This window comes from Nicotiana attenuata, chromosome 5 (genome assembly GCF_001879085.1).
Source record: "Nicotiana attenuata strain UT chromosome 5, NIATTr2, whole genome shotgun sequence".
In the NCBI taxonomy this organism is placed as follows: domain Eukaryota; kingdom Viridiplantae; phylum Streptophyta; class Magnoliopsida; order Solanales; family Solanaceae; genus Nicotiana; species Nicotiana attenuata.
The window spans coordinates 26,615,337-26,632,487 of record NC_031993.1 but is presented as its reverse complement, the minus strand read 5'-3'; the positions used below and the strand labels follow the sequence as shown (position 1 = coordinate 26,632,487).

Below are 17,151 nucleotides of genomic sequence, written 5' to 3'. Positions count from 1 at the left end.
TTAGTAATTGCTCATGCACTTGTGACACCCGGTTCTGGGATGTTTATGTGATTATTTAATATTAAGTTTGTTAAAGACATAAATATCTATTCAGTGAAATTTATTACTTATTATTTAATGTATAAAAGAAACGATTTCGAAGTAATTAAAATAAAGAATTACAAGTAAATTAATGTTGGCTTGCCTGACAGTGGTGTCCGACTCCATCACGAAGATTTTGGATTGTGACACACGCCGATAAAACCATCCTGGTTTTCTTGAATCTTCAGCGGCCAACTCCAGTCACCCCAAGAAGAAACCAAACCCATTCCCTCCATTGACACACAAAAATCGGCGCCCTCTCACCATCTCATTCTCTCAGACAAAGAGAAAAGATGGCAGCCTCACTGGAATGAACAAAAAGCTTCAGCCGTCCACCTCCATAATATAACCCTCCATCATCTCCTTCTCAAAAAAAAAAAAAAAAAAAAAAAGAAGAAAGAAACACACGCATAGATACATTAGGGAGGTTCTGGAACAGAAATCTGGGGAAAATTTTGGAAAGAATTTTCCTTCTTTTGAAGTTTCTGATCTAATTTCAGAAAACAAAAAAAAAATAGGTAAAAGTATTTTGTTTCTTCATCTCCAATCCGATTTCTGTTTAAAACTATGGATTTTTCAATTCAGATTGAAGTTTGGTTTTTGAGTTCGATTGAGCCGAATTCGCCGTTCGAATTTGGTTGCTGGTGCGGGTTCCAATTCGTGGCTCTTAAATCATGTTGTTGATGTTCTTTGTGATTGGATTCAATAGATTCGAGGTGTTTTACTTGAATCTTCCCGATAATCGAAAGTTTCGCGCGTTAAGGTCCCTCTAAACTTCTCTCTTTTATTTGTTTGATATCTCTGTTTGCATACGCTGTTTTATGTGTTACTGGTTCATCTTTCTGTGCTTCTTGTCGTTAAAATTATTGATGACGATTTCTATTAATGTGTTGTTTCTCCGTTAATGATATTTTTTTTTCTTTCAATTTTTGTGTTCGTCCACTTTTTCTATTTTCAAACAGTTTTGGGTCAACTTCCTCAGATCACTATAAGATATTGAATTTCGTGTCTTTTGTTCTTAGTTTGTTCCTTTTTATTTTAATTTAAATAATAGCTGAAATTGGGTAGATAGCAAAGTCAATTGATGGAGTTGCTTTCTTAATGATTCAAGTTTAACAATAGAATACAAAGCACCGATTTAGTGAAGTAAACTTTGATAAATACGTCCAATGGTTGGGTAAATATAATCTGACTTAGTATTATTTAGTCTAGAATTAAAAGAATCAAGAATTAGCTTTGTTCCATATTTTATTCTATTGAGCCGTGGGGTTGGACACAAAAAATAAAAATTGATGTTACCATTTTAATTGTGTTACTTGATTTGCTTCGTCGCTAGTATCATGTTAGGTCCATCAACACGCGGGTAGGCAAATTTTAGATCTTTTCTTTTAGCCGAGGCAAGAGGATGTCCCCTTTAGTTATATTCAGGGGAATGCCCCGTAGATTCTGTATATATTTTTATTCAGGGGTATTGCCCCGAAGTGACTATAATTGGAGGTCGTGACAGATATCGTGGAGTGAGCATAGTATAGACTCTTAGTATATTTTCTTTTAGTACTTTCTTTTCTTTTCTCTCATTCTTCTTTTATTAGGTGGGGACGACTTCGAGCCTCTTCTGTGTTTATTTTTGCTTTTTGTATGTTTCTACCTCAATCGAGTATTTCTAAAATCCAATTAGATCATGTGTGCAACCATGACTTTTACGTGACTCGGGGAATGCCTAACACCTTCTCCCCGAGTCAAATGAACCCCCTTATCTAGAATCTCTGGTGCGAACTGGTTTAGAGTCAAATATGTTTTTAAAGGAAAATTGCTTTTTAATGGTAACTTGGCACACCGAGGCCATATGACAAGTGACAACTCTGAAACAATCCCTTTTAAACAAATACTTTGTCACTTTCAATTTGAAAACCCTTTTCAAGCTTTAAAAATCCTTTTATCCATTTTTAAGAGGGTTAAGAGGTCAAAAAAGGGGTGTGACTAGCACACATCTTCGAATCACACCATCTGTACACAGTTTAAACAAGAAAGGGTCCAAAAATAACTTTTTACCTCACCTTGAAGCTTCCTTCTTCGATCACGAGAGAGGTCACGAGGAAACTATCCACTAGCCAAAAAGTTGGCTATATCAGCATACCAAGGTGGCCATTCGGAGATTGCAGCAATGAAGAAAATCTGCTCATCAGGGAATTCTTCCCTTATTTCAACTATTTCAACATGAGGTTTCTTAAGTCGAGATAGATGATCTGCTGTTACACCCCATATTTTCGTACATGAAAATACACCATAAATAAATTAATGAGAGCCCGGAAGTGAGATGTCACGTCCCGCAGTGCTACATTACGACGATGTTGCGCCCTGTAGTATTGTACGTTGAATTTGTTGTAAGGTAATTGACATCAGTCCAAGGAAAAGATTATTCGGAGATTATAAGGATTATGCTATTTCAAACAAGTAATAAGTAAATTCGTGAAGGTGAGAGGGGAAGCAAGTCAAAGAAAATAAATTTTTCGTCCAAGTTTTGCATTGGGGATAAAATACGGGTCGAGCGATAATACCCGATAATTATAAACTAGTACCATGTAAGGTACCATACGACCATGGTAGTATAATGTATAAAGTATATTAAAAATAAGTAGAATTTTAAGTAATTTGTGGCAATTTTTAAATTATGCGGGTAATTGGTTAATTACCGGGTAACGAAATATTACCCAATTAACTAATAAGTGGATAAAAATTAATAAAATTACACCCCAAAAGAAACGTGGCAGCCCCCTTTTAGTTTAAAGTGACTCATTATCCATCTTTACATGTGTCACATTAAGGTTTAAGTGGCAAGAAAGAGACATTTTATAAGTCTTATCAAAATAAGACTTATAAGCAGAACTCAAACATCCACTTTCACTTTCAATACTTGGTTGGTTTTCAGCTTGAAGTTCATTGTGCACCATTAAAGTTGGAGTAAATTTTCCATTTTCTTGCATGAAATCATCCCAATCATTTGAACCAAAGGCTACTGCAGAACCCATAACGAGCTTATAAGCATTATCCATGAATCATTCCTTCAAAAACGTTCTGTCTTTGGTCCACAAGAAATATTACAAACAGAAGCTAAATAACTCACTTTGATATATATATATATATATATATATATATATATATATATATATATATATATATATATATATATATATATATATACTATATATAAATCTTCTTCAAAAACGTTAGAAACAGAAGCAAATTTTCCAACGAGAATTTGTTGGAATAGTAGCAACGTGGAATTTTGCGGTTCTAGAAAAGTACGGTGCAATTTTCGCCAAGAATATTATACGAAGTTTTCCTACTCCAGGTATGTTAAGGCTATCCCTTCTTTCTTTTGGCATGATCCTTACGATGCAAACGAAACGAGCAAATACACAACTTTCATAAATTACTCTATTCGTAAAAATGCTAGAGATGCGTATATTCTTATTCTCCCATGTGTCATATTATCCTATCATCTGTTCATGGGTCTCAGAAAAATACGTAAGTTCAAAAAATGGGTTTAATTCATGATATTATTCAAAGGCATAATGGTCTTATCACACTCCAAGAGATTTTATTAATGTACTTTTCATGCATTGCATTCATGTACATTGACCCATGATCAGATGGCGTTATATACGCGTATATATGTATGTATATATATGTATATGGGATATGGGAAAGGTTATGGCGTTATATACGCACCACCACCTGATCAGCTGGTATACGTTGATGATTTTGCCCACAGTGGCCAAGATGATATGATGGGATGCCCTTAGAGGCTGATGATGTTATGAATCATGTACCTATGCACGACATGACATTCATACGCATATACATGATACTATAATTATTTCATGATTTACAAAGTTATTCAGATTTACAGGTGGAGTCATTTACTATATATCTCCTCCATGTCTGTTATGTACTTATTTATATGCCTTACATACTCAGTACGTTATTTGTACTGACGTCCCTTATTGCCTGGGGATGCTGTGTTTCATTCCCGCAGGTCCCGATAGACATGTCGAGAGCCCTCCAAGTAGGCTATCAGCTCAACGGAAGATGTTGGTGCGCTCGATTTGCTTCGAAGTTGCTTGTTTAGTTAGTATGAGTTAGTTGTGTATTGTTTGGTATGGCGGGACTCTGTCCCGACCTATATGAAAATTATGTATTCTTAGAGGCTTGTAGACAGATGTCATGTACGTAAAAGATTGTATGGCCTTGTCGACCTATGTTTAGTGTTCAAGTGGTCATTTTGGTCTTAGAGGCCCATATGTCTTATGTATAAGTTGGCATTACCTGTTGTATTCTACATATTTCACGGCAGCATCGCCGGCTTAGTTATTTATGATAGTATGACATGAAAAGATACAATACGTTGGTACTCATTGAGTAAGGTACCGGGTGCCCATCGCGGCCCATCGGTTTGGGTCGTGACAAAAGTGGTATCAGAGTAGTTCTGTCCTAGGGAGTCTAGGAGCCGTGTCTAGTAGAGTCTTTTTTTATGGGTGTGTCGTGCACCACAGTTATAAACAGGAGTCTACAGGGCATTTAGGATTGTCACTCTTTCTTCTTACTCTAGATCGTGTGGTAGAGCTCACTTCTAAGAATTCAAATTTTGAAATTCTATTTTATTCGTAATAAGACAATACCTACATCTGGAAAGAAGGTTGGAAAGAGAGATAGCCGTGGAAGAGCTGAGTCAGATGAATTGGATTTTTGTATGATGCCTACGATAAGTAAATGTGAGGTCTTTAGCAGATCATGGGTGTACTGAAAAGTGTAAGCTTCCTGATAAGAAGCCTTAAGGAAAGAATGCCTATCCTCCTTTATGGCGAAAGACAACGAGAGATTAAGAAGATAAATACAACTTTCAACAAGCAAAGGAAGCAAGATGAAGAAGGGTACGAGGCGCCCAGTTAATGAAGGTTAACAATGTTTATAATTCAGGTAGAGGAACATATGCTTTTTGTGTAATATTCAATAGTAACAGAGGTATGTACAATTGGTCACACCCATTTCAGTTATGCCCTATGGGGGCTAACATGTATAGTTAAAAAAAGGACGGGATATCAGGATCCGGCTGGGGTTAGGGTACCCAAATTGGTGAATGGATCTTAGTTGACATTGCCGAAGGATATTGTAAATGTACTAACAAAATCTCCTTATGAGACACCAAGATGGTACACTCTGAAATAATACAGCTAGATATGGGTACTATAAAAAAAAGGCACTGGAAGCCTTGAAAGGATAAATATTACCTTTGTGTAACTCTCGTCCCTAGTAGAGCGAGGACGTTGAGCAACTCGAAGAACCGATGAATGAAGCAAGGAAAGCTAAAAGTGAAAGAATGTCGTGTTGAAGTTTTCACAAGAAAAGGGATATGCAGAAATATTAGCAGTGTAATGAGAAGAGAGATAAGGAAGCATTATGAATAAGGTGTGATACATGGATGACAACGGTAGAGTGTTACAGAACCTATAGTTAAATGAAGAAAGAAACGAAAGGTGATGGGCCTTAAGACAACAAAAGAGTATAGGCCATAAGGTTATATCCTCATTTCGAGAAATAAGTTCGTGACTCCAACGCGACTACCAGAAGGGTGAGTTAATCCCTAGAGTAATAGAAATCAGTATGGGCTGGTAAACAAGATAAACTAAACATGAATTAGGGACTGAATGATTGTAAATACTCGGCATCATGGGAATTTCAGATTTCGTTCTGGCGGTAATAGAATGGACCACAGAAGAAGATTCATGATGAATTCAGAGAATGGTCATTCAAGGAGACGCTTCCCTAAAGCAAGCAATGTGAGCAAAGTTAAGCTTAAGAGACTGTATGTGTCAGTTACGCTAAGTGTCACCATCGCGAGCGAGGAATTTTTTTATACTGGGTACAGAAGGATTGCCGCAAGGCAAGGAAGGGTCATCGATGATGTGAAAAAAAAAATGCCAATGATAAAGAGGTAACACATCTATAGGTAGATCCTCGTGGCTTCAACTCTTAGTACTCCCCTAAAGGGGGGAATGTGGAGTGATGAGGCAGTAAGTCAGAATTAAGTGGATCTAGTAACTATGGAGCGATAAAGGAAGGATGCGATAAGAATAAGAAAGGGATGAGATTGCACTTATCCAAATGCTACAGATATGCTATGATTCCAGAACATTATGGAAGCACGATGTCGAAAAAAAAGTTCCTGCACGGGATGTTATTGTTAGACAAGGAGCCAGTACGAAAGGTAAGTTAAGACAAGGAAATAACCCAACAAAAATTACACAGAATATGATATGAGAATGGGCCAATGAGTAATTAGTAGTTGATGCAGGAAGAGCCTAGTCATGACTAGACAAGAAGTTACGGACAAATCAACAGATCATGAAAGATAAATGTAGTAAACCCCAACATGGAGAATTCAGCCTCGCAGTAATGTCATTATAATACTTGAGATATATTCAAATATGAGTCGGGGTGGTTAAAGGTACCATATATGTGTTACGGGGATAAAAGAAAGTGCCACTAGGAAGGCAGTCAAAATATCAGTTCAGAAGCAACCCTACAAGCACAAGGGCACGGAGATAAGCAACTACGGATAATTATAGGCAAGGAAGGACATCAAAAGATCTGTAATAAGCTCAATGCTTTACGAGGGTCAAGGGTTCTTCCTAAGTACTAAAAAGAAAGACTAGCTGAGGAAATAAGGAAGAAGGCTTCAACCTAAGCTGGGTGACCTAAGGAGGAAATGGTCTTATAACGACAGTCTCACAATAACATTGTATGCACTCCAAAAGAAAATGACACCTACTACGGCTAAGGAACGGGAAGTGAAATCAAAAGTGATATTTAAGATCATATGAGTTCTATGGAATTCCAATATGTGTGGACACAAAGATAAACTATGTATGCACGCAAGAAGGGGGCAGAAAGACCAAGAAAAGTAATTGCTTATGTTTGAAGAAGGCTGAGATGGAACAAAAAGAATTATTCGATTCATGATCCATAGTTAGTTACGTTATGAACGCACTTAAGAGTTTGGAGTTTTATACATGCAGCATATACAGCCGTAGAAAATTCCGGTATAAGTTAAAAGAAAGAATTGAGCCCAGGTCATAGACAAAGGACTGTATCATGGTTATTTCTCAGCACCTATAAAAGGCTAAACGTAATAACTAATACCATGAACCGCATGTCGGTAGTAAGCTTAAGCCTACATAAAGGATGATCAGAAGAAGGGGGAAACTAAAGAGATACATCAATGAAGTAAATCAGGAATCTGATTATTGGACCCTGAAAATTATAGAAATCGTGATTGAGAACATTGCAGTATCACTCTTACTATCATAGGTACAAGAGAGATAGTGCAGTAGCCATATTCTATAACAACTCTATGATAAAGCCAGTTAGAAGTGTCCCAACCTCATAAGAAGTTAGTATGAAGCTCTCACGAGATTGTGTAAAGAGGTGCATGTATTATAATAGAAGTTCAAGACGTGGATGTGAATTATACCTATGTGGAGGGAAGGTCATGAAAGAGATAGAAGATGTGATGTGAGGCTTTAAGGAAAGTAAGGTAAAGGTGAACAATGTACGAGATACTCAAAAGCAGAAGGTTGAGAATATTCCATACTTGGGATAGAAGGCTAGAAGCGCGGGGATTCAATATCCAGGAATGATAGCAGCGGCGTCAGTAGCATATCTTCTAGCCTATGGTCTAGGTATCGAAAAGCCCGGTTATGTGAGTAAAGAATAGTTAGAGACGATGTGATGTCTCGCTTGATGTTCCAGAAAACATAAGAAAATCTATGGTGCAAGCAAGTTGGAAGGCCGCGAACAGTATAAATAGATATGTATAGGTCCCAAGCTAAAGTATATTAAAGCGACAAAGTTTTATGACAGGATTAAGAACGAGAAAGGGCGAGTGAGATGGTAACGAGAACGGATAAGTCCTCGGGATTCAAACCCATGAAAACAAGAAAGCTAATGGTTTCTCTAAGTTATAGAAAGTTCAGTATAGCCTGAATGAACTCAAAGGAGTCTAAGACTAATAACATTCAGAAGAAATGGAATGCTGCCTGTTAATAGAATGAAGGTGTAATTATTGTAGACAAAAAAATGACGTTTGGGCTTTCGATTGAATAATGGTCTGACGAATAAAAGAAAAGGATCTCATGAATTGGACATGATTAAAATACCCATGCAAGGTGAATCACATTGGGATGCCGTGAGATACGGTAATGAAAGCAGGGTATCGCCCAGGTGGATCAATCTAATCATTTCAGATGTTCCCCGATAAAACGTGAATCCTAGAAGCGATATTACAAAAAAGGTTAAGCTATCAGGGTGGATTATGGATCAAAATTGAGGTGAATCAATAATGGATGGATAAAAGTTATAAAGTATGAGAGGAGATTAGGCCGTCATTCTTAAGATGAACAGTAATGTGGAAGCATTAGAGGACATAGATTTATACGTATGGGATAAGCAATGAAAGTAACCTGGGACTTGGTAACAGACCTCAGTAAAGAGAAATCGAGGTAAGAGTTATGGTATAGTATGACCTATGTAGATGCAGTCTAGTCATACGAATGCATAACCAGGTCTATAAAATAAGATATAGCAATATTCGTAAGTTCGACAAAATACCAAGCGAAGAACTTCAGGATTGGCTAAAAACTAGAGGAAAAAGGAGAGGGGAGTCGCATAGGCACACTTACAAGGTCAGTATCGTAGAAGCTGCATGATGGAAGGTAGCAATAGTAACGAGATTGGAAAGAATTCGATCACAAATCATGGCGTGGGAAAGAGGCCTAAAGGGGGGAATGCCCTAGCCTTTGGACTTATTCACAGAACAGTTGCCTAGATGGCAAGAGGACAACTAAAGTATTCGCAGGAGCTATGGGATATGAGAACGATAAGCGCATCAGTCAACATTCGAGGACGAATGTTCCAAAGGGGGGAATGATGTTACACCCCATATATTCGAACATGAAAATATGCCATAAATAAATTAATGAGAGCCCGGAAGTGAGATGTCACGTTCCGCAGTGCTACATTACGACGATGTTGCACCCTGTAGTATTGTACGTTAAATTTGTCATAAGGTAATTGACATCAGTCCAAGGAAAAGATTATTTGGAGATTATAAGGATTATGCTATTTAAAACAAGAAATAGGTAAACTCTTGAATGTGAGAGCGGGAGAAAGTCAAAGGAAATGAATTTTTCGTCCAAGTTTGGCATTTGGGATAAAATACGGGTCGAGCAATAATACCCGATAATTATGAACTAGTACCATGTAAGGTACCATATGACCATGGTAGTATAATGTATAAAGTATATTAACATTAAGTAGAATTTTAAGTAATTTATGGAAATTTTTAAATTATGCGGGTAATTGGTTAATTACCGGGTAACGAAACATTACCCAATTAACTAATAAGTGGATAAAACCTAACAAAATTACACCCCAAAAGAAACGTGGCAGCCCCCTTTTAGTTTAAAGTGACTCATTATCCATCTTTACATGTGTCACATTAAGGTTTAAGTGGCAAGAAAGAGACATTTTATAAGTCTTATCAAAATAAGACTTACTTATAAGCAGAACTCAAACATCCACTTTCACTTTCAATACTTGGTTGGTTTTCAGCTTGAAGTTCATTGTGAACCATTAAAGTTGGAGTAAATTTTCCATTTTCTTGCATGAAATCATCCAATCATTTGAACCAAAGGCTACTGCAGAACCCATAACGAGCTTATAAGCATTATCCATGAATCATTCCTTCAAAAACGTTCTGTCTTTGGNTCAAAAACGTTCTGCCTTTGGTCCACAAGAAATATTACAAACAGAAGCTAAATAAATCACTTTGATATATATATATATATATATATATATATATATATATATATATATATATATATATATATATATATATATATATATATATATTCTTCTTCAGAAACGTTAGAAACAGAAGCAAATTTTCCAACGAGAATTTGTTGGAATAGTAGCAACGTAGAATTATGTGGTTCTAGAAGAGTACGGTGCAATCTTCGCCAAGAATATTATACGGAGTTTTCCTACTCCAGGTATGTTAAGAAACGAAACGAGCAAATACACAACTTCCATAAATTACTCTATTCGTAGAAATGCTAGAGATGTGTATATTCTTAATCTCCCATGTGTCATATTATTCTATCATCTGTTCATGGGTCTCAGAAAAATATGTAAGTTGAAAAAAAGGATTTACTTCATGATATTATTCAAAGGCATAATGGTCTTATGACACTCCAAGAGATTTTATTGATGTACTTTTCATGCACTGCATTCATGTACATTGACCCATGACCAGATGGCATTATATACGCGTATATATGTATGTGTATATATGTGTATGAGATATGGAAAAGGCTATGACATTAATTATGCACCACCACCTGATCAGCTGGTATACGTTGATGATTTTGCCCACAGTGGCCAAGATGATATGATGGAATGCCCTCAGAGGCTGATGATGTTATGAAACATGTACCTATGCACGACATGACATTCATATGCACATACATGATACTATAATTATTTCATGATTTACAAAGTTATTCAGACTTACAGGTGGAGTCATTTACTATATATCTCCTCCATGTCTGTTATGTACTTTTTTATATGCCTTACAAATTAAGTACATTATTCGTACTGACGTCCCTTTTTGCTTGGGGACGCCGCGTTTCATGCCCGCAGGTCCCGATAGACAGGCCGAGAGCCCTCCAAGTAGGCTATCAGCTCAGCGGAAGATATTGGTGCGCTCCATTTGCTTCGGAGTTGCTTGTTTGGTTAGTATGAGTTAGTTGTGTATTGTTTGGTATGACGGGACTCTGTCCCGACCTTTATGAAAATTATGTATTCTTAGGCTTGTAGACAGATGTCATGTACGTAAAAGATTGTATGGCCTTGTCGGTCTATATTCAGTGTTCAAGTGGTCATTTTGGTCTTAGAGGTCGTATGTCTTATGTATAAGTTGGCATTACCTGTTGTATTCTACCTATTTCACGGCAGCCTCTCCGGCTCAGTTATTTATGATAGTATGACATGAATAGATACATTACATTGTTACTCGGTTGAGTAAGGTACTGGGTTCCCGTCGCGGCCCATCGGTTTGGGTCGTGACATCTGCGACTTGATTTTCTGTGCCCTTCCTATCTTTGATCTCCAAGTCAAACTCTTGGAGCAACAACACCTATCACATCAGACGCGGCTTGGACTCCTTCTTACTTAACAAGTATTTCAAGGCTGAGTGATTAGTGTGTACAATCACCTTTCTCCCCACCAGATATGATCTAAACTTGTCAAAATCAAAGACCACAACAAAGAACTCTTTCTCAGTAGTGGCATAGTTGACTTGAGCATCATTCAACGTCCTGCTTGCATAGTAGATGGGCCTAAACATCTTATCTCTTCTTTGCCCCAGAACTGCCCCCACAACCACATCACTAGCATCACACATTATTTCAAATGGCTGGTTTGTGTCACCATAATATGAGCACTCACACGCTTTTCTTTTATTAGTTCAGATGCTCTTAAGCATTCCACAGTGAAAATGAACTTGACATCCTTCGCTAGCAATGCAATCAACGACTTCGTAATGCTAGAAATGTTTTTTATGAACCTCTTATAGAACCCAGCATGTCCCAAGAAACTCCTTATGCTCTTCACAGAAGTCGGTGGAGGTAGCCTGGCAATTATACCGACCTTTGCTCTATCAACTTTAATTCCATATGCAGTCACTTTGTGGCCCAGGATGATTCACTCTTTCACCATGAAGTGGCACTTCTCCCAGTTAAGAACCAAGTCAGTGGCTTCACAACGTTCAAGCACAAGCTCTAAATTCTTCAAGCAATCCTCAAAGTCATCACCAAAGAGGGTGAAATCATCCATGAATACCTCTAGTCACTTCCCGTTTAAATAAGAGAATATAGACATTATGCACCTCTGAAAAGTGGTAGGTGAATTACACAACCCAAATGGCATCATCCTGTAAGCAAAAATACGTGACGGGCAAGTGAATGTGGTATTCTCAACATCTTCTAGGGCAATGGGTATCTAATTGTTGCCTGAGTACCCATCCAAGAAACAGTAGCATCCATGTCCAGCCTCTCTCTCGAGCATCTAATCAATGAAGGGAAGTGGGAAGTGGTCTTTCCTTGTTGCATCATTAGCCTTCTATAATCAATGCACATTCTCCACCCAATGGCTGTTCTTGTTGGGATCAATTCATTATCTTCGTTCTTCACCACTGTCATGCCCCCCTTTTAGGTACAACTTGCATTGGTCTAATCATTGGCTAGCAGAGATGGGGAAAATCACTCCCGCATCTAACAATTTAATGATCTCCTTGTGCATTACCTCCTCCAAGTTTTTGTTCAACTTGCGTTGGGGCTGCACCACTGGCTTGCCATTTTCTTCCAGCGGAATTTTGTGCATGCAAATGGCAAGACTGATTCCTTGAATATCAGCTATACTCCAGCCAATAGCCTTCTTGTACTTTTTCCAGCAGTTCCACCAGCTTTTGCTCCCGTGTGCCTGTCAAGTAAGAAGAAATAATCACAAAAAAAATTGTTAGTTTCAAGAAAATCATATTTCAAGTGAGTAGGGAGGACTTTCAATTCCACATTAGGCTTTGAAGTCTCCTCTTTTAGTTACTCCTCATCAACCACTTGATCCTGAGTTTCAAGAGCTTCATCCTCGTTCCTTATTTCAGGATCTTCATCATTCACTGTGCTAGATTGAGTAATACATCTCTCTAGAGATCCCCCACAAGCTTGTCAAACTTGTATTTTTCAGCCAATTCCCTAACAACATCTAGCTTGAAACACGAGTAGGTAGAAGCCTCATCACTAGGGTATTTCATCACCGTCTTCATCTGGAACTCCATTTTCTCATTGCCCACTCTGAGCATAAGCTTCCCTTCGTAGATATCAAGGATAGTTATGCATGTACATAAAAATGGTCTCCCTAAATTAGAGGCACCTCTTTGTTAGCCTCCATATCCACCACAATAAAGTTTACGAGGAACACAAACTTATCTACCCCTAGTAGAATATCCTCAGTGATCGCTTCAAGAAAAATATTGGTCCGGTCAGCCAGTTGTATAGACACTGGTATTGATTTGATCATTCCAAGCTCACCTTACAGTTTTCTGAAAACAGAGAAATGCATTAGATTTATACAAGAACCAGAATCACAGAGGGCCCTGTTGAATTTCTCACTCCCCAACGAGCATGGTGTGGTGAAGCTTCCCGGGTCCCTACACTTTTGAGGAATTTTATTTGCAATATGGCAATATAGTAGGTATTCCGCTCGACCACTGTTGTCTCCTCTAATTTCCTGTTTCATGACAGGATTTCCTTCAAGAATTTAGTATAAGCAAGCATCTGAGTGAGTACCTCTGTGATTAGAATGTTCACATAAAGTTGCTTGAGCATTTCCAAGAACCGCCCAAAACACATGTCAAGTTTTTCCCGCTTTATCTTTTGAGGGAATGATAGGGCTGGCATATGTCTACTTTCTTCAATATCCTTTTGTACCCCACTACTCTGGCCTTTCTTCTCTTTACTCTGTTGCTTTTCCAGTGTCTCAGTCTGCTTGTTCACCACCTCGGGTCTAGTTTTCATCACTAGGTCAACCAATGTTTTTCCACCTCTCAGAGATACAACTTTGTTGTTTCCTTTGGGTTCTTTTTAGTGTTAGAGGGTAGAGTTATAGGAGCCCTCTCAGATAACATATTTACAATCTGTCCCATTTGTCTTTCTAATTTTCGGATGGTCGTGCCCTGAGTCTCAAAATTTTTATCTGTTTTGTTGATGAACGCCTTCATGAGATCTTCCATACTAGACTGATTTGACTGTTGTTGTTGGTATTGCTGCCACTATTTGTTTTGAAAACCTAGCGATCCTTGACCCTAGGGTCTAGGACTATTTTGCTACCATGAGTTCAAACTCCCACTAGGTGAACTCCACGAAAAACGTTCATGTCTTTGACCACCTTGGTAGTTTTCTCTATTATAGTTCCCCACAACATTGACTTCCTCAATTGAAGCTTAACATTCATGTGTAGGGTGTCCCATTCCACAAAAGTCATATGCTGCTTGTGGCTCTCTCTATACCTCGACCAATGCCAGCTTTCTTATCTTCTTGGCCATGATGTCTAGTTGGGCTTGCATGGATGTGCTAGAGTCCACCTGGTGAATACCAACTGATTTTCTTTTGTCATTACTCTCAGTAGGCCACTAGTTAGCATCCTCAGATAATTCATCAAGGATTAAGACAACCTCTTCTGGAGTTTTCTTCATTAGCGGACATCTACATGTAGTATTCAGAGTTCGTCACGAGGAAGGTATCCGTCCATCCAAAAATCCTAGAGTTGCATCCATAACTCAATTCCGTTGTGTTGACACTTTCTGACTATCACATTGAATCTTTCCTAATCTTCTAAAACCGTTTCTGTCTCTTTCTAGCAGATATTGTGGATTTCCTAGATGAATTTCCCTGTTTTTACAGCTGAGGAGTACTTATCAAGAAACTTTTTGGTCATATCTTCGCATGTCTTGATCGACCCTGCGGGTAAGCTACGAAGCTAGTGCTTCGCGTTATCTTTCAACGAAAAGGGGAATGCCCTTAAGTAGACCGCATCTTTTGATACTCCATTATACTGGAAGGTGTTCATGATTTCTTCAAAGTCCATCAAGTGAGTGTTAAGATCTTCATTTACCTTAAGAGGTAGTTGTTTTGGATGGTTTGAAGCAAGCCTTGCTTCAACTCAAAGTTGTTTGCTGTTATGGTGGAGGTCTGACACTTGACAGTTCTTGATTGTAGACTAGTCTGGCATAGTCACCCAATGATTTTCCAGGACTGGGTGTTGCATTCCTGAACTGGTCTTTAACTAAGGGTCGGTTTAGATTGAATCTTTGACCCCCATCATCTTTGACAGTCTCCTCAGCAACTCTCCGGGCTGCTTCAGTTGCTATCCGTGCAGTTTCATGTTGTGATGCCTCTCTTGTAGCTAAGTCTACTCCATCAATCTCTTTGTTTGCCCTATTATCTTGAGTCGAAGTACGACCCAAGAATTGTTTTGTTAATTCTCTTTCTTTTCTCAGTTGTCGCATGTGTTTCTCCAACTCTGGTTCGTAGGGTATCACTTCCTTTGAAGAAGATAGAGTCATACACCAGAGAAATCAACCTTGTATCCTTCACACAAGTGAGAAAACGTGGATACACTAAAGTAAAAATTTGTTCCTGAAATAGTACTAAAAACTATTTTAAACACTATTGCTTGCCACTCCCCAGCAACGACGCCAAAATTTAACGAGCACAAACCAAACACAAAATTATTGCTCGATAGTCAAAGATAGTATAGTTTTATTGTCGTCTCCACATGGGTTAGATTTACACAGTGTTCGAATAATCTTTAGTTAATTACTATTCAGGAAAATAATACTTGAATTTATGATTATCAACTACGATTAGCTACTAAAATTAAGCGATTAACAATTGATTTCAAAAGACAGTAGATGAGCAACAAAGAAATATCAATAAGAGAAATAAGGGTAATTGACTAGATAGGTGGAAGACAATTGACTCGGGATCTAATTCTTGAGTTAATTCACTCTATAATACTGTTGATTCCCACGAATTCAACAGATAATTAGATTATCTTTAAAGTTAATTTTCCTTTTTCGATTAAACGTTAAGTTCAGTAATTAATCCAATTGAAGAAAAATAAACAATTGCGACGAATAAAATGATGGTTATGGTCTAAAGGATAACTTCTCACGAATATTTTCCTAGTTTCTTGTTCGATTAACAATTCAAGAGGCTCTTTCGGTTACCTATTTGAATCAGGAATTCAAACTAGAGCATAAGATGTAAAGAAATTCACTTTCAAGCTCCTCTTTCGATTAAGCAAAATAAGAAATAACTTTACAATGTGAATTAAAACTACATCAATTAATTCCAACAACTATCAAGAATCGGATCCCTAATCAAGTATCAAAACACCATGTCTGTCAACACCCTAAGGGAATTTACTGCATAGCAATGGAAAAAGTCATTCAATAAAGTTTGAAAACAAAGAAGACATCAATGATAATGATTCAATACAAACTCCCGTATTGCACCGATCGTTGGTTGAAATCTTGATAAATTCTTGAGTCTTCTTTCCTTAGTGTATTCTCAAATTTTGTGTAGGTCAAAAGTCCCATCAAATATATATTTTTGGTGTATTTATACCCTGTAGGAATGGGCCCGGACGAAACTACCCTTTCCTTTTCGAAACAGGAAATAACTTTGACAAATTTGTACAGCCATACCGCACCATGCGGCGCACTTTTAAGGAAGTTTAGAGAGGTGACTTTTGATAGGAAGCCCAATTTTACACAGCCGCGCCGCACCATGCGGCGCGACTGTGATATTTTCTCAAAGTAAATAGTTTCGTCAACTTTTTGACATCCGAACTTGGCCCTCGCCCCCTGAACGTGATCCCGACTTATTTTCATGGGCTTCTACTCAGACTTCAAAGCTCCAACTTGTTCGAATAAACTCCAAATTACCTTAATAGCTCGAAATTGTTTCCTGCAAGGTATAAAACACGCAATTAGTATAGTTCACTATCATTTAAGCCCAAACACACTATAATGCAGTAATCAGAGTGCAATACTACGATTAAACCATGGGTTTCTAGCGTACTATCAGCAGGAGATGCTGTGCTAGCTTGGTTGGTTGAACCTGAAGATACGGACAACGGAGTGCAGAAGCTCAGGGACTCCCACAGAAGAGGAGTCGCAAATGCTTGGTGTTCACAGAAGCGGCTGGTCAAGGGGATTAGTGGTTTCCTCATCTATGAGGGAATTTTGGCATATGCGGTACCACATGTATGATGATTTGGACCACAAATGCAGAATAGCTGGGCATACTTTATATTTCTAAGGGTTTGGTCATTTTTCATCATTGTTCATCGACTTAGAGAAAGATTTCGATTAAGTGCCAAGGGAGGTTC

The 17,151-nt window shown here is 38.0% G+C and overlaps 1 long non-coding RNA gene across 1 annotated transcript; it reads left to right on the top strand.

Moving 5' to 3' along the window:
* LOC109226332 lies at positions 202-4,438 on the top strand. The gene is made up of 2 exons (XR_002068032.1): positions 202-844; positions 4,121-4,438. It is a non-coding gene; the product is annotated as an uncharacterized LOC109226332 (long non-coding RNA).